This window comes from Balaenoptera borealis (assembly GCF_965194805.1).
Source record: "Balaenoptera borealis genome assembly, chromosome: 7".
NCBI lineage: Eukaryota > Metazoa > Chordata > Mammalia > Artiodactyla > Balaenopteridae > Balaenoptera > Balaenoptera borealis.
In genome coordinates, this window is record NC_138864.1 from 21,590,096 (window position 1) to 21,616,167 (window position 26,072).

A 26,072-nucleotide genomic window follows, 5' to 3' on the forward strand; every position below is an offset into this window, starting at 1 on the left:
ACCCAGCATATCTTCCTGGTCAAAGATACACTGGTCCCCTCTCTTTCTGGCCCCGTCTTGTCCTCTGTCACTCTCTGGCACTCTCTGAGGAATGCACACTTGGCCACGTGGACTATTTCTTTTTCTTTGGGTCTGGACAGAGTGTTGAGAGCACCCATCCTAGATACTGGATCCAGCTCATTGTCTGTCTTAACAAATTATACTCTCTCACTAGTGTGCTTCCATTGCTTGGCTCAGTGTCTGAACTTCCTTTTCATTTCAGATTTAGAGTTGGGACATTATGCTCCAAAATGACCTTGGTACCAGCTGCCTAGCACTGATGTGGTGCATCCAGACTGAACGTATCTGATATCCAGTTCACACTGGGTCTTCAGGCCCCGTTTTTTGCTTATGAATGGACACACTGAAGAGTTTTGTTTATTTATTTTTTTAATTTATTTTTTGGCCGCACCATATGGCTTGCGGGATCTTAGTTGAATGGACACACTGAAGAGTTTTGTTTATTTATTTATTTATTATTTTATTTTTTGTTCGCACCGTATGGCTTGCGGGATCTTAGTTTCCCGACCAGGAATTGAACCTGGGCCCATGGCAGTGAAAGCGCCAAGTCCTAACCACTGGACCGCCAGGGAATTCCCGAGTTTTGTTTAGTTTTAAACATGTTTGCTTAAGTTGAAGCATATTATGTTCATTTGCTGATATTATGTAATTAAGTATAAGCAAATGCTGACTCCAAATGTGAAATCATATGAGGTGTACTACTTGTGAATCTGTGCTATTCAAAAATGATCCCCTTCTGTGAAATATTTTAAAATATTTCAAAGTAAAAAAAGGCAGATAAATAAAATTTCTTTCCCTTAGCCAAACTGCCATATTTCTTCTTTGAATAAGTCACTTCATAATCACCAAATGAGGTAGTATCAGTGAAAGTGGCAATGTAAAAGAATATACAAATATCAGTCACTAACATTTCTTTGAATACTAATGATACTTTGTCTTCCCAAACAAGTCAGAGTCTCAAGTTTCTCTATACCTAAACCAGTGGAATAGGATTTATTGTGGAACTCTCACCACATAAAACAATACCCAAGCAAGTTCCCAAATATACCAGTTCTCTAGAGTGTTTACCACTCCCATGATCCACTTAAGAGCTTCACTAGTAACCAATAAAAGAAGCAATGGGCATCTTTCTGCATCCAGGAAATAGGTATTTCCCGATAAGCAACTTAAAAGTAAGAAATTCTGTCTTAAATATGTTTTATATGCCCATACAATATGTAGCAGAGCACTGTTAAAATAATATATGTTCAAGAGAATGAGACAACAAGCCACAGACTGGGAAAAAATATTTGCAAAAGACACACCTGATAAAGGACTGTTATCCAAAACAAGGAACTTCTAAAACTCAACAATAAGAAATCAAACAACCCGATTAAAAAATGGGCAAAAGATATAAACAGACATCTCGCCAAAGAAGATATACAGATGGCAGATAAGCATATGAGAAGATTCTCAACTTCTTATGTCATTAGGGAATTGCAAATTAAAACAACAATGAGATGCTCCGATATACCTATCAGAATGGCCAAAATCCAGAACACTGATATCGCCAAATGTTGGCCAGAATGTGAAGCGCCATTCTGCGTCCCCCAATTCATTCCCGGTGGGAATGCATGGGTACAGCCACTTCAGAAGACAGCTTGGCAGTTTCTTACAAAACTAAATATACTCTTACCGTATGATCCAGCAATCGTGCTCCTTGGTATTTACCCAAATGAACTGAAAACTTATTTCCACACAGAAACCTACACGTGGATGTTTATAGCAGCTTTATTCATAATTGCCAAAATTTGGAAGCAACCAAGATGTCCTTCAGTAGGTGAATGGATAAACAAACTGTGGTACATCCAGTCAATGGAATATTATTCAGCGCTAAAAAGAAATGAGCTATCAAGACACAAAAAGACATGGAGAAACCTTAAATGTATATTACTAAGTGAAAGAAGCCAGTCTGAGAAGGCTCTGCACTGCATGATTCCAACATTCTGGAAAAGGCAAAACTACAGAGACAGTGAAAAGATCTCTGGTTGCCAGGGGTTAGAGGGTGAGAGGGATGAATATGCAGAGCACATAAGATTTTTTGGTCAGTGAAACTACTTTGTATGATACTGTCACGGTGGATACCTGCCATGATGCATTTGTCCAAACCCACCAAATGGACCACACCAAGAGTGAACCATAATGTGAAATGTGGACCTTGGGTAATAGTGATGTGTCAGTGTGCGTTCATCGATTGTTGCACATGTACCACTCCGGTGGAAGATGCTGATAGTGGGGCAGGCTGTGCATATATGGGGGCAGGAGGTATGTGGGAATTCTGTACTTTCTACTGTATTTTGCTATGAACCTAAAACTACTCTAAAAAAAATAAAGTCAGTTTCGCCAGGTAATGGAAAAGGCTCAACCAAAGCCAGCTCTAACTAGAGACGCTGCCGTATGCCTCCATTATCCTGGAGGGTGGGAGCAGAGGCTCTGCTTTCTGAAATGCAGAAAGTAATGCATTTCCACGGGACACAGCCATGGAAATAGACTACAAAAGCTTCTGTAACCCTGGAAACAAAGCCAGATATATCATTTCAGTCTAAAGGGCAGATTCTAAATAGCCCCAGTGCTATCAAACGCCATTGTTAATGCTGCACATGGAATTTTCACACCACACACGCCATTCGTGGGAGGTGTGGCAGGAAAGTCCATAGGAAAAGATCAGTACCTCAGGTCTGAAATTAAGTAAGTGTGGGAGAAAGTTTAATGCAAATTATTTCTCTTCTAAAGCTTAGAAAGGTATTTTCTTGCCAGTCAGAAAGGCCCTTTACAACTACTGTCAGCTAAAAGGCTAAAAGAAAACAACCCCACAGGGAAAATAATTTTCCTGTGCCTGAAGAGTTCTGAGGAAGTTCGTGAACATCAATATGAAAGTGAACTCAAATAGCTTACACACCACACTATGCACTGAAGTTTGGAGGTTCATATTAAAAAGAAAATAAGCAGATAGTCTAGCACACACCCCATTTAGAAGCTCTACCTTCTTCTCCATTTAGAAGCTTCTCCACACACCTCCTTCCCCATTTAGAAACTCTACCAAGACCCAGACTTACAATTTGGGGTTCTTTGAAAGGACCTTGAAAGGCATTTAGTCTAACCTGTTACCCAGTGCAGGAATCTCTCCTAAAACCTAAACCGTCTTGCCGCCTCTGCTTAGAGAGAGAATTTGCTGTTCTCTAAAACTCCCCGTTTCACTGGTAGGACATTTTTGCTTGTTGTTAGCAAAACCTGTCTCCATCTAACTCCCAGTCTCTGGGCTGTGCCGTCCCTCTAGAATCAGAGAATAAGAGTAGCCCTCTTCCTGGCTCTAGCCCTTGCGAGCTGGGTGACCTTCAGCAAGTCACTCAATTCCTCTGTGCTTCATCCGTTGAAAGGGAGATGATAAGAGCACCTACCTCCTAGGGTGGAAAGGAGGCTGAAATATTAGCACAATGCCTGGCTTATGAGCAGCACTCCATAATTATTAGCTATTATTATAATGAGCTGTTGTACACAACAACCCCTCCAATAGCTATGAAACGGTGATTCCATCATCGGGCTTGCAAGGAATAGAGACATTTCAGGTGACCTTAGTCAGTGATTGACAACCCTTCTGTGGATTGCTAGATTTGGGGGCTACACGCTTCAAGGGTTTTAAATGACATCCAGTCATCCTGGGATTCACTTGGTCCCCTTCTGCCATCACTACCATTTGGGTGTGACCTTACTTCCCCCATAGACCAAGTTCTCACGTGTTCTCATTTCTTTGGCACCAGCTTGCCAGGGGGTTCCACCTTTGACCCCTGACCTCTGACCTGCAGCAGGCTGGACTCTGGCTGTGCACCACCTCACGGTGGTGCTCAGTTCAGCAATCTTGCTTTCTGGCATTGCCTAACGACAGAGATGCTTTTTAAAAAAGTCTTACACGTTGCCAAAATTTGGCAACACGCCCAGGAAGACTTCGAGGCCATGCAGTAAACCAGAACGTATCAATTGAGAAGCACTGTCTTAAGTCACGGGGTTTATTTGGGCGCCACCCTAGGAAACAGAGGAGTCCAGAAGCTCCACCACAGAGCCAGGCCTCACAGAGACTAGAGCTCAGTCCAGGAGCTAGGAGGTTGCTTAGGATACAACATGGCTCTAACAACTGGGTTATAACAGTAAATAAAATTGCCATCTGCTGAGCTCTTAATATGGGCCAGGCACTATGCCAAGCATTTTACAAGTGTTAGCTATCTTTTTTTTAAATCTGTTTAAATTGTGGAATAAAATACTCTTCGATTAAAGTGTTCAAAACAAATGTACAGCATAATGAACAATCGCAAAGCAAACACTTGTATAACTACCTCCTCAGTGAAGAAATTGAATACCTTCAAGCACTGCAGAATCCCCCTCCCCCGGGTATCCCCTTCTGGTCCCAGAGCCCTCCCCTCCCCCAAAAGCAACCGCTATTCTGACTTTTGTGGTAATCACTTTGTTACTTTTCTTTATAGTTTGCTCAAAAATATGTGCTATATAATACAAACTCCATTATATAGTTTATAGTTTAGTTTTGCCTATTTTTAAATTGTAAAGTAGAATCATATACTATGTATTATTTCTTTGGTTCAACATTGTGTTTATAAGATTCATTCATGCTGTTCTCTATGACATAGTTCATTCATTTTCAGTGCTGTACAGTATTCCACTTGTGACTATATCACAAAATACCTTATTCGTTCTACAATTGATGGATATTTGTGTTGGTTCCAGCATGAGACCATGAACAAAGTTATGGATATGCTTGAGTATATGTTCTAGTGTACATGAGGAGTTCCTCTTAGATATGTATCTCCAAGAATAGAATTGCTGGGTTGTGGGATGTACATGTTTTCAGTTTTATTAGAATGCCGAAGTGTTTCCCAAATAGTTATACTAGTCTACATTTCCGCCAGCAACGTGTGGATTTCGTGTTGCTCCACATCCTCACCAATGCTTGGCATTACCAGATTTTTCAAATGTTGCCAGTCTGATGTGTGTGTATAGTATTTAATTGTAGTTTTAATGACTGTTTTTTTAACTTTAAATACATTGACTCATACTTCATACATTCATCTCTGTCTTGATACTTTTGCTCAATATTGCATTTATATGATTCATCTCTGTTGTTGCATGCAGAATCTCACTGTATTTCCCTTATTATTATTGAGGTTGATCATATTTTCATGTATTTTTAAGCCATGTTAATATCCTCTTTGGGTAAGAGCTTGTTCAAACCTTTTGCTTGTTTTTCTTTTGGGTTGGCTGTCTTTTTCTTACTGATTGGTAGATTTTTTTTCAACTTTCAATTCTGAATAATGGTTCTCTAGTGGTTTTGTGTTGCAGAAATCTCCCATTCTCGCGTGTATCTGTTGAATCCTCACAACAAGCCCAATAAATAAATACTGTGCTGTCTATTTTATAGTTGAGGGAAGAGAGCAGAGCCTTAGAGAAGTTTAGTGACTTGTTCAAGGTCACCCAGCTAATCAGCATCAGAGCTGGGAAATCAAACCTCGATCTGCTCAAGTGGAAAGCTGGCCCTTAACCACCGGGCCGAGTTCAGGGTCAGGGGCCATCAGCCCCTCTCTACTGCTCTATGGGTCTTCAGCCACTTCTCCACTGGCTTTTCTCTTCTCTCCTCCTTCATGACATTGGCTTACTCATGACTTTCCCTTCCTGCCTTTTTGCATGACCATTCTTCTTTCCCCGAGTTCCAAATGTTGCCCCTCACTTGGGTTCTTCTTCAAACTCCCTGAAGGGGGTCTCATCAGCTCATTCTGGCACTGTCCCCTTCACGGGCAGGCTTCCATGCAGGCCAAATCATGGCACTCTCCCAGTCCAATTGGCTGTGACCAAGGGGCAGAATCACATGGTCCCTGGCCTTGGATGGAGCTGTGGGCTAGTGGCTGCTCTCCAAAGCAGTTCTTTCCTCTGGATCTTCACTTTTCAGGCTGATCATCACCTGGTCCTTTGACATCTCATCATCCTGATGACAACTCCCATCTACAAACCTGGGAGTTTTCCGGGATACCACCCACTTCCACACTCCCCATCCAAGCCCATTAAAGCATCAATTCCTATCCATTTTGTGGCCTAAATAACTCTTAAATCTACCCACTTCTCTCCATGTCTAGGCTACACCTTAGTCCAGATTCCACCCTAATCCAGGCTACCATCATCTCCTACCTGGACTCCCAAAATAGCTACTCTCCCCTCTTCCTAATCCATTCTCCACACAGCAGCCAGAGGGATCTGTTCAAAATGCTGGTCTGATCATGTCAGATTGTTCCAAGCTTTCCATTGGCTTCCCTTTTCTCTTGGGATAAAGACCAAAACCCTTATGATGAACCCCAAGGCCCAGCAAGATTTGGTCCTTGCCTCCCTCTTTACTTTCCTCCTTGCTCTGTGTTCTTTGTCCCCAACCCCCTGGAAGTTTTTTAGTCCTGTTGATACGCCAGACTTCCTCTCCCGACAGGGCCTTTGCACGTGCTGTGTGAACTGCCTGCAGTGCCTTGGGTCACCCCTCACCCCACCTCTGCCTGGTTAATTTCCAACCTCAGCAGTTCTGCCTCTCTGACTTACATAGCTGACCTACAATACACATCCCTGCCTAACTGTTATTCTCAGTTGCAGGCCAAAAGTGGTTCATGTAAACCACAAGATATTATCTTCTGCCTATCAGACAGGCAAAGATTAAAATCACTGCTAATATTCTGTGTTGCTGAGGCTACAAGAAAGCATGCATTCTGATTTGCACGCTCATTCAGGTACAACCTGAGTAGTAAGAAATATGGTAGCATCTATCATTTAAATTTTTCATACCCTTTGAGTCAGCATTTCCACTTCTATGAGTTTATCCTTTAGAAATAAATACTCCCACCATATGTAAAAAGATACGCAGAATAATTTTCTTTGCAACATTGTTTACAATAGTGAAAAAGTGGAAACAATACACACACCTATCAATAAGACACTAGCTAAATAAACTGTGGTACATTCATCAAATGGAGTTTTTACTCAGCCATTTAGAAGAATGAGGTAGATTTCTTTGTATTCATATGGAAGAATGTCTAAAATACATTAACCTAAAAAAAATTTAAAAGAATATGGTTCCCTTTTTATGCTTTCAAAATATATTACATGTATATTTTTAAAAGTTGGAGAAAAATGCCCAAGCCTATTGACAGTGGCTATCTCTGGGGAAAGAAGATGAGTGTACTGGGGAAGGGGGTTCTTTTCTGTGTCATATATTTCTGTAACATTTGATTTTGCTATTTTATTACTATAAAATAATTTATAACCTGAAAAAAAATCTAATATAGAGAAAAAGATAATAATTACACCATTAAGTCTACAGTGTCTCTTTTCTCCCTAGAATATAAGCTCTCTGAGGTCAGCAAATGCTTCTTTCCTATTCAGTGCTATTTCCCCACAACCTAGTCAGTGCCAGGCACATAGCATGTACTCATTAAACATTTATCAGTGGAAGGAATGAATGAATGAACGACCTGTTTCTATGACCCCGTAAATCGTGGTACCCACTCGGAACTCCAGAAGCCTGTGGCTACCTCTTCCCTTGAACTGTACTCCGTACTTTAAAAACCTGTAAAAGTGCTTCCCCTTTATACAACAGTCCCATCAGGTTCTTTGCTGATGTTGAGCTTTAGGGCCTTCGCACAAGTACTGCACTCAAGCTGGGTTCCCCCTCTTGATTTAGGCAAGTAATTTTTTTGAGTCCCAAGTCAGGAGTCTTTGGAGTTTTGCTCACATCTGCCAAGGTATGGTAAAACCCAATCCCTGACATCTAACCCAATACAAGTTCTACCTTTGTAGAACGTAGCTTTGTAGCTTTGTATTACCCACATATTTGATAAATATGACTTATATGTTTACTTCCAATTTAGTTATAAACAAACAAAACTACACAGGTCAGGGCCTCCAACAGAACCCTGCAGCCCTCTGTAAGAGAAGACTTTCCAGTTTGACTTGGAGGAATCTGGTCTTTCTGTGCATGATTAAGCTCAAGCATATTAAGCTCATTTCTACCTCAGGGCCTTTGCACTTCCAGCTCCCTCCATTTGGAAAGCTTTCCCAAGATGGTAACTCCTCCTAGATATTCAGGACTCAGCTCTAATGTTATCTCATCAGAAAGGCCTTCCTATTACCCAGTCTAAAATACCCCCTCCCCAAATCCTCATTACCCTAACTCTGTTTTCTTCAAAGCACTTAGCAATAACTAAAATTACCTTTTTAATATATTTTTTTTACCTCTTTATTACCTGCTCCCTCCCCCTCCCCAGTGTCAGTGGGGACATTGTCAGCTTATTCATACTTTATCTCCTGTGCCTGGAACATTGCAGTTCAATAAATATGTGCCAAGTGAACAATAAATAGAGTTGGTCAGATAACTGCCTGCCTAAATTGTCTTCTAGACCCATGTTTATCTGTAAGGATGTTGTATTAGTTTCCTGGGGCTGCCGTAACAAATTACCACAAGTTTGGGGATTTAAAACAACAAAAATGTATTCTCTTACAATTCTGGAAGCCAGAAGTCCAACCTAAGTTTCACTGGGCCAAAATTGAAGTGTCAAAAAGGCCACAGTCCCAGCAGAGGCTCTAGGAGAGAATCAGTTCCTTGCCTCTTCTGGCTTCTGGGGGCTGCCAGGGTTCTTTGGCTTGTGGCTGCATCACTCCAATCTTCAAGACCAGCATCTTCAAATCTTTTCCTGCTCCATCTTTACATCGCCTTCTCCCCTGTGTGTGTCATTGTAAAATCTCTCTGCCTCCCTCTTAAAAGGATAGATGTGATGGCATTTAGGGCCCAACTGGATAATTCAGGATAATCTCTCCAACTCAAGACGCTTAACTTAATCACATCTGCAAAGTATGTTTACCATACGTTGCAGGGGTTAGGACCTGACATCCTCCTGCAGATGTCAATAGTGACCCAGCGAAACGTATTTGCAAAATCGAGACAGATCGTATATGCAGGATTTCTCTTTCCCATATCTCTGGTACTGCCTGCCACAGAGGAAGCTCAGTAAATGTTTCTTGAATGAATAAGTGCACAGAAGATGTTATTCTGCTCTACCACTCCCCACCCAAGCCCCCAAAAGGGGCAAAAAAAAAAAATGGGCCTATCATTCCTTTAGTATCATTGGCTTCCCCAGTTCACAGATTCTTGAGAAGCCAGAATGGGTTTGGAAAACGAGGAATCTCTTCATAAGTGATCTCCATGTGACATGCTGCCAGTACCCACTGGGAAGGATATATGGTTATCAAATGGGTAACAAGACTAAAATTATTTACAAATGAGCCTTGCCCACTAGAGAGGGTTTGGGCTCTGCTCGTATTTGATTTCTCTCCCTCCCCAGCACTCTGAGGAGGGTTGTGTTGTAGCCAAATTAGTTCTCTGGCTTTTGTGCTATTGAATGAGTATGGAGAGAGGATGTATGGCTAACTCACTTTGCTGTACAGCAGAAATTAACACAACATGGTAAATCAACTATACTTCAATTAAAAAAAAAAAAAAAGAGTATGGAGAGAGGGAGACCAAATGGCACTGACGAGGCACAAGGAAAATTGGTTTATCCTCCCCTGATTGAGGGGACCCCTGAGGAACTTCATAGAGAAGTATAGTACCTGGGGAAGGGGCCACTCAAATCCATAACAGGGTCATTCCATAGTAAAAACTACTTTCAAATCCTTGGTCTGGTCCCCTGAGTGGCATCATAAACCTGCTTCCCTGCTGCTACAGCAGGTCTTCTACAGTTACTGCGTGGATTACTGTTTAGTTATTCCTTGGCAAAACCAGAGAGTAAAGACCTCTTGGGGTGGGACCTTGGTCCCCATCCCCAGACTCCCACCACGATGGGGTTCTCTTGAGAAGCCGTCAGCTGGTGGGGTTTGGTGCCCTGAGACTGCAGCTAGGCTGGGCCGTGGAGGCCCCACTGCTGAGCAGCAGGGGAAGAGCTCTGACAGCCGAGAGCAGAGGTAAATTGCCCTGTCTCAGCATCATGGTGGTGGTGATCATGGATCTTACACTCAGCCCTCACTGGTGCTCAAGACTTCCCCTCCTCCACCCCACAGGAAGAGGGCCTTGGATGAAAGGGGGTGGGGTTGGAGACACCCAAGGGGACTTCCATGAGGTCTGTAAGTGGGGGAGAATCTCTTCTCTCCCAAGAATAAACACCGAGAGGGCCAAACAGGCACGGAGAGGGCCAAGGGGAAAGCAAGATGCATAGGTCTAACTTGAGAGATGAAGAAGGGGTCTTTGAGGCTCACATGGGGTTCAACCCAGCGCACCAGCGTGGAAGCCTGGATACAAGCTCAGCCACGACGGTCCCAGCTAGGACTAGACATGCATTTGCCTTGAGTGCCCTCCTTACGACAGAAGAGTAACTCTGCCATGAAGCCCAGGGACAGCACTACCATGGAAAGCTGCTTGCTTCGGGGGAGCTATGATCGTCTGCGGCATTCCCTTGACTGTGTATTGGAACCTTGGGTTGGTGCCACAGTTCCTGAGAACACATCCGTGCAATTATAAAGCATATCAATGGGACAGTGATTCACTCGGCAGAAATCTAAACAAACTAGTCCCTTCTAACTCCCATTACAGCTTTTCCTGAAGGACAGCATACATGTTTTATGGTTGAGGAAAAGAATGCATATCACCAGTTCTTACTTGCAGTAACTTATCTGTGAATTTGTAAAGTGACTAAACCCCTTCTGGGAGATATACTGAACCCTGGAAACGGAAACAAAAAGTATGTCTCATCTACCTACAGTGCCTACCCTGTAAAGTTTGAAACAAGGAGCTCAAGGGGTTTGAGAGCATCAGATAAAATTAAGAAAATTTCTCAGGTTAATATTGTTGAAAACCTAGTCCTTTAAAAAAGTACATAACAACATAAAGGGAAAGACTGATAGGTATAATTGTACAAAAAGTAAAGACTTCTGAACCTACACATGTCCATGCACACATATAAATCTACCATACATAAAAGACAAATAGTAAATTAGGAAAAAAAAATTTTGCAACTTATAACACAAAGGGTTACTTTGTTTAAAATACAAACAGCTTTCACATTTCAATAAGAGAGAAAGGTAAACACTCTAATAGAAAAATGAGCAATTTACTAAAAAAGCAATATGAATCATCAACAACCAGAGATACAACTCAAATCACCAAGAGATGAAATTCTTTCCTGTCAGACTGAAAAAATGAAAAAGAATAACACATACAGCACAGATGAGGCCATGAGTGGGAATTCTCACACATTCTGGCTAAGTTTGACAATCAAAAAATTTTAAATGCATATCCCCTTTTACTTATCAATTTCATTTATAAGAAAGCATCCTAAATAATCATGAATGTGTGGAAAGATTTAGAAAACACTCATTACAATATTGTTAATAAATAAAAAATAAATAAAAAAGAACCTAAATGCCTCAAATTGAGGATTTTAAAAAATTTTTATTCATTTTATTGACATATAATTGATTTACAATGTTGTGATACTTTCTGGTGTACAGTAAAGTGATTCATATATACATATATTATTTTTCAGATACTTTTCCATTATAGGTTATTACAAGATATTGAATATAGTTCCCTGTGCTATACAGTAGGACCTTGTTGTTTATCTATTCTGTGTATTAGTTTGCATCTGCTAACCCCAAACTCCCAATCCATCCTCCCTTCCCCCCAACCCACCACAACCACAAGTCTGTTCTCTATGTCTGTGAGTCTGTTTCTGTTTCATAGATAAGTTCATTTATGTCATATTTTAGATTCCACATATAAGTGATATCATGTGGTATTGTTCTCTGACTTACTTCACTTAGTGTGATAATCTCTAGGTCCATCCATGTTGCTGCATTATTTCATTCTTTTTTATGGCTGAGTAATATTCAGTTGTATATATATACCACATCTTTATCCATTCATCTGTTGATGGACATTTAGGTTGCTTCCATGTCTTGGCTATTTTAAATAGTGCTGCTATGAGCATTGGGGTGCATGTATCTTTTTGAATTAGAGTTTTGTGCAGAGGTATGCCCAGTAGTGGGATAGCTGGATCATATGGTAGCTCTGTTTTTAGTTTTTTGAGGAACCTCCATACTGTTCTCCATAGTGGCTGCACCAATTTACATTCCCACCAGCAGTACAAGAGGGTTCCCTTTTCTCCACACCCTCTCCAGCATATATTGTTTGCGGACTTTTTAATGATGGCCATTCTGACCAGTGTGAGGTGGTACCTCATTGTAGTTTTGATTTGCATTTCTCTAATAATTAGCAATGATGAACATCTTTTCATGTGCCTTTTGACCATCTGTATGTATTCTTTGGAGAAATGTCCATTTGGGTCTTCTGCCCATTTTGAGGATTTAAATACATTATAGTTTAAGAACAACCTTTCATTAGAATACTATGCTGTCTTTAAAAGTGATTATTTTAAAATGTCATTACATCTACATCTATCTATATTGATTATGTTAGTATATAGTTCTAAATATATAATTTTATGTAGTAGCCGTATCTATATATTTATATTTGGAATGCTAATCCAAATAAAGTGGCTTGGTTTGGAGATTAGGGATCTAAAAATATACAAGTATATGACAAATTAATAGATATAGTTATGCATCTATATCAAAGTATTAACACTTATTTCCAGATTTTTGATAATTCATCTTATTTATGTTGGGTTTTTTTTCTGAATTTTTTGCAAAGATTGCTTTATATGCAAGGGAAAAGAACATTTCAAAAAGACAGAATGCACGTGTGGGCAAATACCCTTAAGCTGGAAGCATCCTTTTTGGCCACTGAGGATTCACAGAATAAGCAAAAAAAGTCCAAAGTGGCTCACTTAGAATGAGGGTAGTCATACAATTTATCACCCAAACCAGGACACTTTTGAGACTGAAAGAGGAAGCTATTAATAATTTTGCATAATCCGGGACTCCCTAGGCAATCTCAGCCTTTCGGTCAGCCTGCTTAGAGTGGAAGGTCTGTGGAACTTGTCTTTGAAGATGACCCAGTATTGGAGTGTTAAACCACAGAGACTGCCCTTTTATCAGTACAGTTGGGTGCAATTTCTAAACATACTGGCCAGATGGCTAAAAAACGTTGGAAACTTCAAGTTTCTCACCTCATTAGCTCATTTGGATCAATAGAGCCCTAATTTTAGAAATTTGTTCTTGATTAAATAGTATTTCTCAAAGAAATATGCCATTTGACTAAGAACACACAGTATTATTACCCACATTCTCTCACACTGCAGATTTTCATCTTGGAAACACTGTGTAACAGTTTTAAACCCTTCCTGATTCCAAATCCCTTCTTGCCTTGCCTGTTTTCCACTAAGAGCTTTGTTTTAGGGAACTATTATCTGTGACCTGAGGCACTTACTTAAGATGGCCACTGTCCCCATCCATCACTCTGTTCCCTTCCGGCTATTTATATCTCCCAGTCCTTCACGGCCCAGTTCAAATTCCTCCTCTCTCCCAAGCCTTCTCCGCCCACCACAGCAACCTGTCCTGCTGAAACACCTAGGCATTTATTATCTGCACATCGGATCAGCACCTTCTCACCGGCTATTCTGTTCTCCAGCTATTGACTGCACCTACATCGCCCTCAAACTAGTCTGTAAGCTCCTCATGGGCACAACTACTCACATTCTATGCCACCTGGCATGTGGCCAGGCAAGGTCAGTCTGTCAACCTTTCTTATTCCGATCGTAAACTGGGGGTTGTTAATTCCTTTATATACTCTGCCTCCCACCCCAGTTTGGGTGGTTGCTAGGCATTAAAAGAGGCGATTATTTCGATTACCCAAAGTGTCTAAATGCCAAGGTGTTTGCATAGGTGGAAAAACTAAAGCCTTCTCAAATGCGGCAACCGGTGAGGTCTTTCTTCCCTTAAAACATCATGAAATGGCACAGTAAAGATTCAGAGCAAAGGTAAACAGGACAGTTATGTTGTAGAGTACTGTCTCTGTGTTAAACATGGTTCTGTAGGTATAAAGGACGAAAGCTCGGACAGGCTCTGTTAACACCTGCAATACTATCAGTCCCATCTTACAATATTTTACTTGTATTTTGATTCTCCCTGTACAGGGCCAAAACATGGAGCCCATGAGTCGATCAGTGCTCCAACATCTGCCCTCTCCCTCCTGAGAGTCCAGAACCTGCCATTACTTAGCATCGATAACAAACTAGGCAACACACGTTGCTATTCAATCACAGGTCAATCCATAATTGAAACGATACTCTTTGCACCTCCTGCTGCCAAATTTATTAAACTGATATACATGTCAATGTATCTTCCTCCAGCCTTAAGATGACTTAAACTGTACCTGAAGTGTGAACAACCAAATTTAGATACCAATATCGTTTTATTTATTCCAACCCTCAAGGCACCATATTTCTCATACGTGACAGTCTTCTTGGGAAATCTGCCAACTCAAATGCATTCATCGTAACCTGCCTCACTCTACAATACTTTACAGTTACACACGTGGTCAGCAAGGGAGGGTGACCTCTGTTCAAGCAAAAAGTAAAACTCCCAGTTGAACTGTTAACATAGACAAAGAGGGACCAATAATCCCCTTCCTTCTGCGAGTTCATCTGGCACCACAGTGAGCATCAGGAAAAGGCACACCTTCTCCAAGAAACTTTACTTCCATCTGTTAGAAAATAGTCTTCATATTCCTGATTTTGTTAGAACAAGGCGCTTTAGTGCCATCCACCAGGAAGACTGTCACAGTAAATCTATGATGTCTGTGATGTGAATGGTGGTCCCTTAAAAGTGGCCCAACTGTGCAGTGCACAACCTATGCAGTAACCCTGGCCAGGGGTTTGATAACTTCAGCGCGAGGGAGTTGTGCTTTATTTTACTTCCCCTCTGCACCTCAATTTCATCATCTATAAATTGGGAATAATAAGAGCTATCTAGCATGGGTGTCTTAGCGCTGATCAGCCTTCCCATTAGAATAGGAAAGCAATGGTCTGTAAAGGATTCAGAGAATAAGAAAGAGACGTCCACATTACTTGATGATTGCCTAAGAACTATATCCCTAAGATAGAGAGCTTACATTTTCTTCGATTCTGGGAATCGAAGGCTGGGAGCCGGTCAGGTAGCGTCCAGTTGGGGACCTGTCTTGGATGACCTAGGTATGACTCTGGAATCCTTCAATCCAGTATCCATCCATTCATAAGGTTTCATTCATCCAGTAACAAAATTCATCCAGTAACAAAATCTGGCTTTCATATATTGAAAGTGGAAAGACTTGAGTTTTTCTTGTAGCGATGATGGCTCTCACAGCACCCCCCTTGCTGGGTGTCTGTGTGATGAAAGAAGCCCACGATGGCAAAGTAGTTGACAGGGTTAGGTGTTCATCCTCTGGAGACAAAAAAGAAAACTGGAAATCCATTGTCCTACATCAGGGTTTCTGGACCCCCTCACTATCATTTGGGGCTGGGTAAATCTTCACTGATGGGGAGATGTCTGCATCTCATGGTAGGATGTTTACCAGCATCCCTGGTCTCCACCCCCTAGATGCCAAGATACGATTAGAACCCCTCCCCTCCCTGTCACAACAACCAAAAATGTCTCCAGGCTTCGCCAATGTCCTTGGGGTGGCGTGGGGCAGAAAAGGGGGAGGCAGGAAAATCATCCCTGGTTGAGAAACACTGGCCTATGTGGAAATTTAAATTTATAGCCTTAGAATCATTCTTGAGAAGTAGTCATCTATGAGCAATCTGGCCTCCAAACAACGGGGACTTTGTTCGAACAAACCTGGGCTTAGCTCTGAGTTCCACAATGATTGTTTCATGACCTTCAAGACACTAGTCTTCTATTTCCTGTCATATAAATATAACCCAAACCTTGGCCTCTCATTTTCAGGATTTCCTCCTTTTGGGGCCGGGGCTGGAGGAAAGGTGTTAGGGACTGCTGGGGGCTGACCCGAGACATTGCAACCTAGGCATTCCCCTGCTCACTCTGTACCCGGCCACCTCCTGGAGTCCAGGGGCTGCCATCTTCTCTTGAATAATGGTTACCACACAGGGCTGGCATGAAGTGAAGATAGCAGCTTTCAACCTTGCTACCATGGCTTCCATGTAAGTATAAGCCCATCACTTAATTTCCCACAACACAGCTACCTAAGACCAAGTCATTTAAAATCTTGAAGGAAGCAAGGGAAATGACAGCAGAGAAAACCTTATGAATGGATGGATACTGGATTGAAGGATTCCAGAGTCATACCTAGGTCATCCAAGACAGGTCCCCAACTGGACGCTACCTGACCGGCTCCCAGCCTGCAAAAGGCTCTCACCTGCCTCGTTCCCACCACCTGGGACGGTCAGTCCTCTGCCGTCTGGGAAGTGTAGGGACCCAGCGCTTGTCTCAGGCCTGCTCCCTCCCTCTCCTCCAGCCTTCACTTCCCAGGGCTCCTTTTCGCCCCCCAACCCCGCAGGATGACTGACAGATGGGAATATCCACATAGAGGCTCACCCACTACCCACAGGGGTTGGCCTTTTCAGAATACTTGAAAGACAATCTCTCAACAACTCGTTTCCCTAAGTCTGAGATATTTGGTTTGGAAAATCACCTTGGGGGAGGCTTTCACCAAGAGTCTAAGCTGGCTGTAGCCATTGGGTCCACCTTTGTGGTTCCCTGTGAACAAGAAATGAAGTAAGGTTTCCAGTGATCTACTTGATCTGGCCCAGTCTCCATCATGAAATGTCTTACGACAAATGATGAACAACAACACATATGACACAATTCCCAGGAAGAAAAAATACTTTTTTAGAGATAAGAGTGCTAGGGTCTGAATGGTTGTGTTCCCCCTGCAAACTCATATGTTGAAGTCCTAATCCTGAAGGTGACAGTATTAGGAGGTGGGGCCTTTGGGAAGTGATTAGGTCATGAAGGTACAGCCTTCATGGCTGTGATTAGTGCCCTTATAAAAGAGACCCCAGAGAGCTAGCTCATCCCTTCTGCCATGTGGGGACATGGTGAGAAGGTACCATCTAAGAACAGGAAGCCCTCACTGAACACCAAATCTGCCTGCACCGATCCTGGACCTCCACCCTCCAGAACTGTGAGACATAAATTTCTGTTTTTCTTAAGCTACTTAGTCTGTGATGTTTTGTTACAGCAACTCAAATGGACTAAGATAGAGTATTCTAAATACATAATGGCAAAGAAACATTTTTTTTCCTAAAAGAAAGCAAAAAATATTATGAAACAGGAGTAATTAAAAGAGTAATTGGTCAAAAAATGGACAGAAGACCTAAGTAGACATTTCTCCAAAGAAGACATACAGATGGCCAACAGGCACATGAAAAGATGCTCAACATCACTAATTGTTAGATAAATGCAAATCAACGAGGTATCAGCTCACATCAGTCAGAATGGCCATCATCAAAAAGTCTACAAATAATATCAATAAATGCTAGAGAGGGTGTGGAGAAAAGGGAACCCTCCTACACAGTTGGTGGGAATGTAAATTGGTGCAGCCACTATGGAGAACAGTATGGACTAAAAATAGAGTTGCCACATGATCCAGCAATCCCACTCCTGGGCATATATCCAGAGAAAACTCTAATTCAAAAAGACACATGCACCCCAGTGTTCATAGCAGCACTATTTACAATAGCCAAGACATGGAAACAACCTAAATGTCCATCAGTAGATGAATGGATAAAGATGTGGTGTATATATATATATACAGACATACATACACAGTGGAATATTACTCAGCCATAAAAAAGAATGAAATAATGCCATTTGCAGCAACATGGATGGACCTAGAGATTACCATACTAAGCGAAGTAAGTCAGACAGAGAAAGACAAATATATGATATCACTTATATGTGGAATCTAAAAAATGATACAAATGAACTTATTTACAAAACAGAAATAGACACACAAACATAGATAACAAACTTACGGTTACCAAAGGGGAAGCGGGAGGGATAAATTAGGAGTTTGGAATATAGATATATACTGCTATATATAAAATAGATAAACAACAAGGACCTACTGTATAGCACAGGGAACTATCTTCAACATAATAACCTATAATGGAAAAGAATATGAAAAAGTATACACACACACATATATTCAATATATATATCTGAATCACTTTGCTATACACCTGAAACTCTTACAACATTCTAAATCAACTATACTTCAATAAAAAGAAAAAAAAAAAAGAGGAATTGAGGCTGGAAAAGACAGTTCAAGCAATGGAACAGAAAACAGCTCAAAAACATACCCATATATTTGGAAAGTAAGTATATAATGGATCTCTATAGAAAGGATAAATTACTCAATATATGCCCAGGAAAATTGGTAACTGTTTGGAAAAAGATCAAAAATTAATTTTTTATTTCACATCGGAACTTCCCTGGTGGCGCAGTGGTTAAGAACCTGCCTGCCAATGCAGGGAACACGGGTTCGAGCCCTGGTCTGGGAAGATCCCACGTGCTGTGGAGCAACTAAGCCCATGCGCCACCACTACAGAGTCTGTGCTCTAGAGCCACGAGCCACAACTACTTAGCCTGTGTGCTGCAGCTACTGAAGCCCACATGCCTAGAGCCCATGCTCCCCAACAAGAGAAGCCACCGCAATAAGCCCGCGCACCGCAACGAAGAGTAGCCCCTGCTCACCACAACTAGAGAAAGCCCATGCACAGCAACGAAGACCCAATGCAGCCAAAAATAAATAAATTTAAAAAAATTTTTTAATTTCACGTCATTAACCAAAAATGTCTGAGATCTAATGTAAACACAAAAACCTATTAAGCATTAAAAAAATACACAAAAATATTTTATAACCTTGGAGAAGAGAAGTTCTTCTTAAGAAAGACACAAAAAGTTAAGGCCTCAAGGAAAAGCCTGATACATCTGACTACATCCAAATGAGAAAAAAAAAGTGTATGGAGAAGATGCCATAAACAAGGTTAAAAGAAGAAAAGCAACAAGCTGGAAAATTACATTATTTTCAAACAGACAAGAGACCTAAATCTAGGATGTATAGAGAATTCCTATAAAGCAATGAAAAGATCTAAAAAAATACCAATAACAAATCATCAAAAGATACTAACAGCAATTTACAAAGTGAAAATACAGTGGACCTAAGAACAAATGTTCAGAAACATACTAGAGAGAAATTCAAATTAGATAAGCTATTTTTACCGTAATAATGGCAAAAATTAAAATGTTTGAAAATGTTAGGCGTTAATTAGGGCGTGAAAAAATGGGCACATTCCTGTGCTACTAGTGGGGGTATAAAGTAGTCAGCTACTTCAGAAGACAATTTGACAGAACTATTAAAATTTCAAATGTACATGCCCAGCAATTCTACTTTCAGGTAGAAATACTCCCTCATGTGCTCAGAAAGCATATATAACAATAGAGATGTTGATCAGCCTATTTTTTTGTAAAACCAGAAACCTAAATGTCTGTCAATAAGATAATAGATAAATAGACTCTGGAACATTTTATGGGATACTTGGGAGCAGTTTAAAAGAATGAGGGATTTCCATATGTAATGACATGTAATAGTATGTGTGAAAAAAGAAGGTTGCAGAAAAATATCCACAGAATGGTCTGTTGCACGTGTCAATCTTGTTTATGCTCATGCAAGGCTTCTCTCTCAACCGGGATAAAAAATATATATATATATATGCACACACATATATATCCACATACATGTGAGTACACACACATATATATACATACATATATACGCACATATACACATATATGTATGTATCGCCACAAAATGATGCTATTCATGTTTTAAAAAAATAGAAAAGAACACACACACAGCAATACCATCTACAGCTGTAATGCTAAGTCTATAGAGGAGGTAAATGTATAGAAAATGGTATGAAAAAATGCCTTCAGACCTGGGGGTACGGTAGTGATCTGGGGGCAGGGGAGTGACCATGTTTGAAGGGGGCGATTCTAAGAGAATTTTCCACTTATCTCTATTGTTCTACTATCTTATAAGAACACATTTATACGTGATTTTTAGAATTCAATATTGTTTCTTTTACAAACGAGAATAAATTTTTCTCAGGAAAAAAATAATCTGCAGAGACCCCAGTCCATTTACTATTTTTTTTAAGTTCTTTTTTTTTGATGTGGACCATTTTTAAAATTTTTATTGACTTCGTTACTATATTGCTTCTGTTTTTATGTTTTGCTTTTTGGCCACGAGGCACGTGGAATCTTAGCTCCCAGACCAGGGACCGAAGAGGCACCCCCTGCATTGGGAGGCAAGTCTTAACCACTGGACCGCCAGGGAAGTCCCCTCCATTTACTATTACGACAACTATTTACATTGTCATGCAAAGACTGTCTTCTCTCCAGTCACACTTTGGATTTTGCAGTTCTTGTGCATAACAAAAGGGTCTTCTAGGGTCTTCCCAGAACAAAGGGATATTTACCCTGCCCTGAAGTCCACATCAGGATGGAGTTCCAGGCAGAAGAAGTTTCAGACAGCAGTCTTCACCAATTGACACAGGGCAGCAGCCTCATACAAAGGAGAGAGAAGAGCTTTAGTTTTCTTTCTAAGGAGAAGGACCTTGTCAGAGCGACCATAGGAGCCCTTCTAGCATCAGAGGGTTGGCCTGTTTCTGACTGGCAGCTGTTGTCTACAGGAAGCATTGCGACCAAAGTAATAATCATAGCAAACATTTACAGGCCCTATGCTGCGGGCTCCATATCCAGAAGCTCACTTAATCCTCACAACCATCTGAAGAAAAGCGCCTTAGTACTCATTTAACAGATGCGGAAACTGAGGGGCAGATGGATTCAGAAAGGTTCTCGAGCAAATGACTCAAGCACAGTTCTAATCCACACTTGCCAACCTCAAGCCTGTGCTCTGGCCTCCACCTGCATTGCCTCCCCAATTATATTACTGGTGAGTTTGGATGGGGTGGGTGGGCTTCGTTCCGATTAATTTGTGTACATTAACGTTAAATTTGTATTTATTTATATTTAGGTTAAGGGCTCAAAGTGATTTCTACAACAAGGCTAAAGAGAAGCCATCTTTTTTCCTGCCCACCCCCCAAGAAAGAGCAGCGGCTAGGGGTGGGGCTGGACCTACCACACTCTGGGAAGCAGAGGTCTCCTCAGCCTGCAGCATCAGAGCCAGTCCGGGGAGCCCCAAGTGATCAAAGTCACGGTTGAATCTGCCAGGGGGTTCACGGCAGCTCCACCTCGAGATAACACGCTCCCATGTTGGCTTTTCTGCCCCAGTCAGAATGCAAATTTCATGTCTTTGTAGTGATATTTATTAATAGAGTCCATGTTTATTCAGACCAGGCATGTGGCTAGGGTCTTATATTGAAACCAATAACAAAAAGCCTGGAATTCCCATTTTCTTTCCTACCCCTGGTGCTTCTAGGGGTCTTCTTATCCCAGTCCTATTTGATCCACCAACAGACAGGGGTCAGGGAAGAGGCAGGCAACCTAATCTAACAAGGTGAGGGAGACAGCACATCTGCCCTCCAGATACAGGGAGCTTTTATAAAAGGTAACAACATATGTATAATTTCCCCCCAAATTACAATTCTCAGAGAGAGAGGGTTAGGAAAATAAATTTAGAGAAAAGAGTGGCAGATGGGATAGATGGATTCAATTAAAGCAAAGAACATCAAACAATTCCAGGGATGCCTCATTTTAATGGAACATGTCATTTTCTCCTCATCGCCTCCAGGTAACTCCCAACATCGGTCTAGGTAGGAAGTAGGGTGCGCACACAGCGCCTCAACCCCAGCAGGAGTTTAATATCCTCAAATGAGAGAGCTAATATTCCCTCCTCTCTTCTTCTCAATAATGTGGTGAAACAGCACATGAATCACACTAAGCGAATGCTGGCTCCGTATTTGATGCACATTTCCCCAGAACCAGGTGTTATTCAAATTAAATAGGTATTTTCCATTGTCATCTCCATTGAACTGATTTCTTTATTTGGTCTATGGGAGAGTCTCCTTTTTAATTAAACCAACCGCTGTCATTTTTCTAAGAAAGATAATAAAACAATAAAAATATTTACACCCCTTTTATCTTCCTAAACATTAATCATGCGGGAAGAAGGTGTTACCCCTTTGCTAGACAGTTTTATCACATAGACATTATACTAAGGTGCTTTAAATTACTGTTTTGCAGGTCAGTTTATTCCTATTAAGGATGTATAAGATTCTTGTTGTCACTAATAATATTTGTGACTATTTACTACCAAAGGAATTCAAGTCTGCAATAAATTTGCCATATACATAGTTGGTATATAAGTATAGACATGCATATAATAATATATATGCACCATGCTGACCCCAATACTACTCCCAACTGACCTCAATTTTCATCTAAAGTCAAGTGTAAAAATCTAGTAGTTGGATGAGCAATGCCTTCTTCATTCTCTGGCTCCCAGAGGTGTAATTTAATTGACAGCCATGTTATCCATAGTTACGAAGTCATAGGTGGGTTATAGTTTCACAAAGATGGTATTATTATCTCCATAGTCAGAGAAACTGTGGAAGGCTTAGAGTAGAAACTACAATTATACCTCATAACTCTAACTGCAATAACGTATACGTGTTCTATCAGTTAAACATGGCAATGGTATCCAAAGTCTTGTTTTGTAGAGAGGCCAAATCACTTTTAGATTCCAGCCCATACTTTACTATGTTGTAAACTAAAATCTCCCCAGCTAGAAGGGAATAATGTTTGGGCTGTCTTATCATCTTCAGGGTGCTGGGCAGAAATAACTTGAGAAACTCAGCTGGGGTAGTAAACTAATGTTAAAATAGTGAACCATGGCTTTGTTTCTTCTGCACCTTAGATGCCCTTACTTTCCCTGATGATAAACAAGCTTTGATTTTTCTTGAGTGACTTAAAGTGGCTCCCAGGAGAGGAGACAGAATTTTCTGGAAGCTCAAGTCACAGACTCCCAGCCCCTGGGCTTGAGTCCCTTCATCACTGTACCCTCCACATACCTCAAGGAGGGTAGGGTTGTAACAGCCACCAGTGTGGTGGCATCGCTGTCACTAAAGACTTTTTCCCAACAGTTACATCATGACCTTGTCGTTGGCGAACTCTCTATAAAGTAGTGATTGAGTTTAAATAGCAGAAACTTGAGTACCCAAAGGATAAAGATAAATTACCATACTCAGCATGTAGGAGATACTAGTGTAAACCAGTTGCACAAAGCTGGCCAAAAATTTAGAGAAGGATGATACACAATTCACAGGAGGCTCAAAAGAGGAACAAGGGAACATTGCTCAGACTCTTCCTTTGTTAAACATATTTTTCTAGTAAGTTTTTTGTTAACCCATCACTTTACACCCAAACCATTCTGTATTAGTTATCTATTGCCATGTAACAAGTTACTTAACAACTTAAAATGACAAGCGTTAATGATCTCACAGTTTATGTGGATCGGGAATACAGGCTTGACTTAGCTGGGAACCTCTGCCTCAAGGTCTTTCACAACTGTGGGCCAGGGCTGTGGTCTCATCTCAAGGCTCGACTGGAGAAGGACACGCCTGTAAACTCTCGTGGCTGTTGACAGGAGTCAGCACCTCACGGGGTACTGAACAAAGAGCCTCACTTCCCCATGGCCTGTTGGCCAGAGGCCTCCCTCAGTTCCTTGCCACATGTACCTCTCCAAAGGACAGCTCACAACTGCAAGCTGTGGCCTTCCCTTAGAGCAGGCCAGTGAGAGCAAGAGTGAGCAAGACAGAAGCCACAGTCTTTTTGGAACCTAACCTTAGAAGGGACATCACTTTGCCACATTCTATTTGTTAGAAGCAAGTCACTAGGTCCAGCCCACAGAGAAGGAGAGGGAATCACACAAGGGCATGCACACCAGGATGTGGGGGTCATTGGGGTCATCTTAGAGGCTGCCTACCACCCTTGCATGCACAATGAGGAATAAACACCAAAATGGAAGGAAAATTGGAAAGCCGTAGGGGAAGAGGAAAATGTTCTAAGATCTAATTACTTCTACCTGTGAGCTTTCTCTCTCCCTTTCCCCAAATCCAGTCATACAACGTACTCTCTGATGAGGCCCTTCTTCACAGTGTCTCTCATACCTGTCTCCTCCTCTCCACCTGCATGGGACCATCAAAGTTCAGGCCTTCCTTTCTTCGCATCATGAATAGTGCAGCACTACTTTTCTAACCAGCTTCCATAGTCCAGTACATCCTGGACACCAAGGCCAAAGGAATCTTTTTAAGTCACACTTTCTACTTATCCTTTTACTACAGAAAGCCCTTTAGTGGCTCCCCAGTGTCAGACAAAACCCAAATTCTTTAGGCTGCCATAAGATGCCTTCCATAATTTGACTCAGGCCTGACTACAAACTCATCACTCCCAAACCCAAATAATAACCCACCATCCCAGGTAAACCACACTCAACACCCTAACACACCACACTTTTGCTCAGCTTGAAGGCTCTGCTGACACCATTACTCCCCCTTCCCTTGGCAAGACCAATCTTCACCTTACCATTATAAACCCCCCCCCCATTTCCAAGATGCAAAGCAGAGTCATTTCCTCTGTGTGTAATCTTCTCTGTGACACATTTTCTGATCACTCCAAACTAGATTTCAGTTCCTCCCACAGACAGGCACAGAACTGAGAGACCACACCATTCACTGCCCCAGCCAGTCACTGGGTACATGTCTTATTTTTCCAGGGAGCTGATAATTTTCACACCTTCCTTCTTCCACAGAGACCATCAGACTGCATCTCTACCAGAGCTGGGCTGGGTCTCATTTGTCTTTCTCTGCTGGGGATGGTAGTCCATGACAGGCAATGTTTGTTGAAAAGATGGATGGATGGATGGATGGAAATGTCAAGCATAGTGTCTGGCATATGATGAGGTCAATAAGTAATAAATATTCGCTACCACCACCAATCCTTAAAATGAGAATCTCCACTCAGTGGCACCTTAGCCATTTAGTGGTTCCTATGTAGGAACCCTTCCAAAGAGAGCAAAGGCAAATGAAATTTATCTGGGTCTGACCCAAAATAAGCCCATTCACACAAACATCACAACAAGATCAATTCACAGCTCCTCTTTCATCACCCATCCTAAACCTGGCTTTGAGGTACAGGATGCTAAGTGCAGGAGCATAAGATGACAGGCACAGCAGACGTCAGTACAAAGTAACTTCAAATCCATGCTCTTCAGCCATGGGGCAGAAACAGAGGTTGTAAGAACTAAAAGGGTGCTGGGGGAAATGAGGGAAATATATCGATTGTGGGAGAGTGTCCGTATATTTTAGGTAATTCCTAGTAAATTAAATGATTTTTTTTTTTTAACAGAGAGATACCGGAAGACCTTCTAAGGCCTTTGCTGCCAACCCCTAGGGAGAGGGGGGAAATCTCAATTAAAGCCTCAAATGTCCAAAATCCAGAGAAAATTTAACGCTTCCTTTCTAGCTGGCCAAAGCAGTTAAGCCTGAAGTGAATTCTCCCAGGAATCAGATTCCTGGCCATCCTCATCTCACAGTGAGGAGCGCTGGAAACGGCTCCAGGGGCTTGACCCGCCAAGTAGCATCTTCCGACAGTGGGTGAGTCCGCTCTCCCACTATCGTGATCCTGGAGCAAAGTCTACGCAGTGGTTCTCTGAGAGCCGGAGACACGCGTCGCGCGGAGAATCTGGGGGGACCCCGGCCCTGAGTTTTGAGCTTTGAACGCCCCGCCGTCTGAGATGGGAAGGCAGCTCCTCTCGCCCCAAACTCACCTGGCTTTTTAGAACCACTTCCATCTACCCACTGGTCTCAGCTCCCAAAGGCATCCGCAGGGTGCAGGAATCCTCCACGGCCCAAGGTCCACCGTGAAAGAGAAGACAGGGTGGAGGGAGAGGTGGCTGGGAGGAGAGGTCACCAGGGTCCCCTCCCTGGCTCGGGGGTGGTCGTCGGGGAGGGGGGCTGCTCGGC

At 41.8% G+C, this 26,072-nt stretch overlaps 1 protein-coding gene and 1 long non-coding RNA gene across 2 annotated transcripts in view; both read left to right on the forward strand.

Annotated features, from left to right (window-relative positions):
• The window catches only part of LOC309632403, an 84,655-nt gene extending 66,817 nt beyond the window's left edge, over positions 1-17,838 (forward strand). Inside the window, exon 3 of the long non-coding RNA XR_014246891.1 lies at positions 263-17,838. This is a non-coding gene — a long non-coding RNA (uncharacterized lncRNA). The remainder of the gene's footprint in view (positions 1-262) is intronic.
• The window catches only part of LOC309632389 (uncharacterized protein), a 324,914-nt gene that overhangs the window by 34,007 nt on the left and 264,835 nt on the right, over positions 1-26,072 (forward strand). The gene's annotated exons all lie outside the window — the stretch shown is intronic.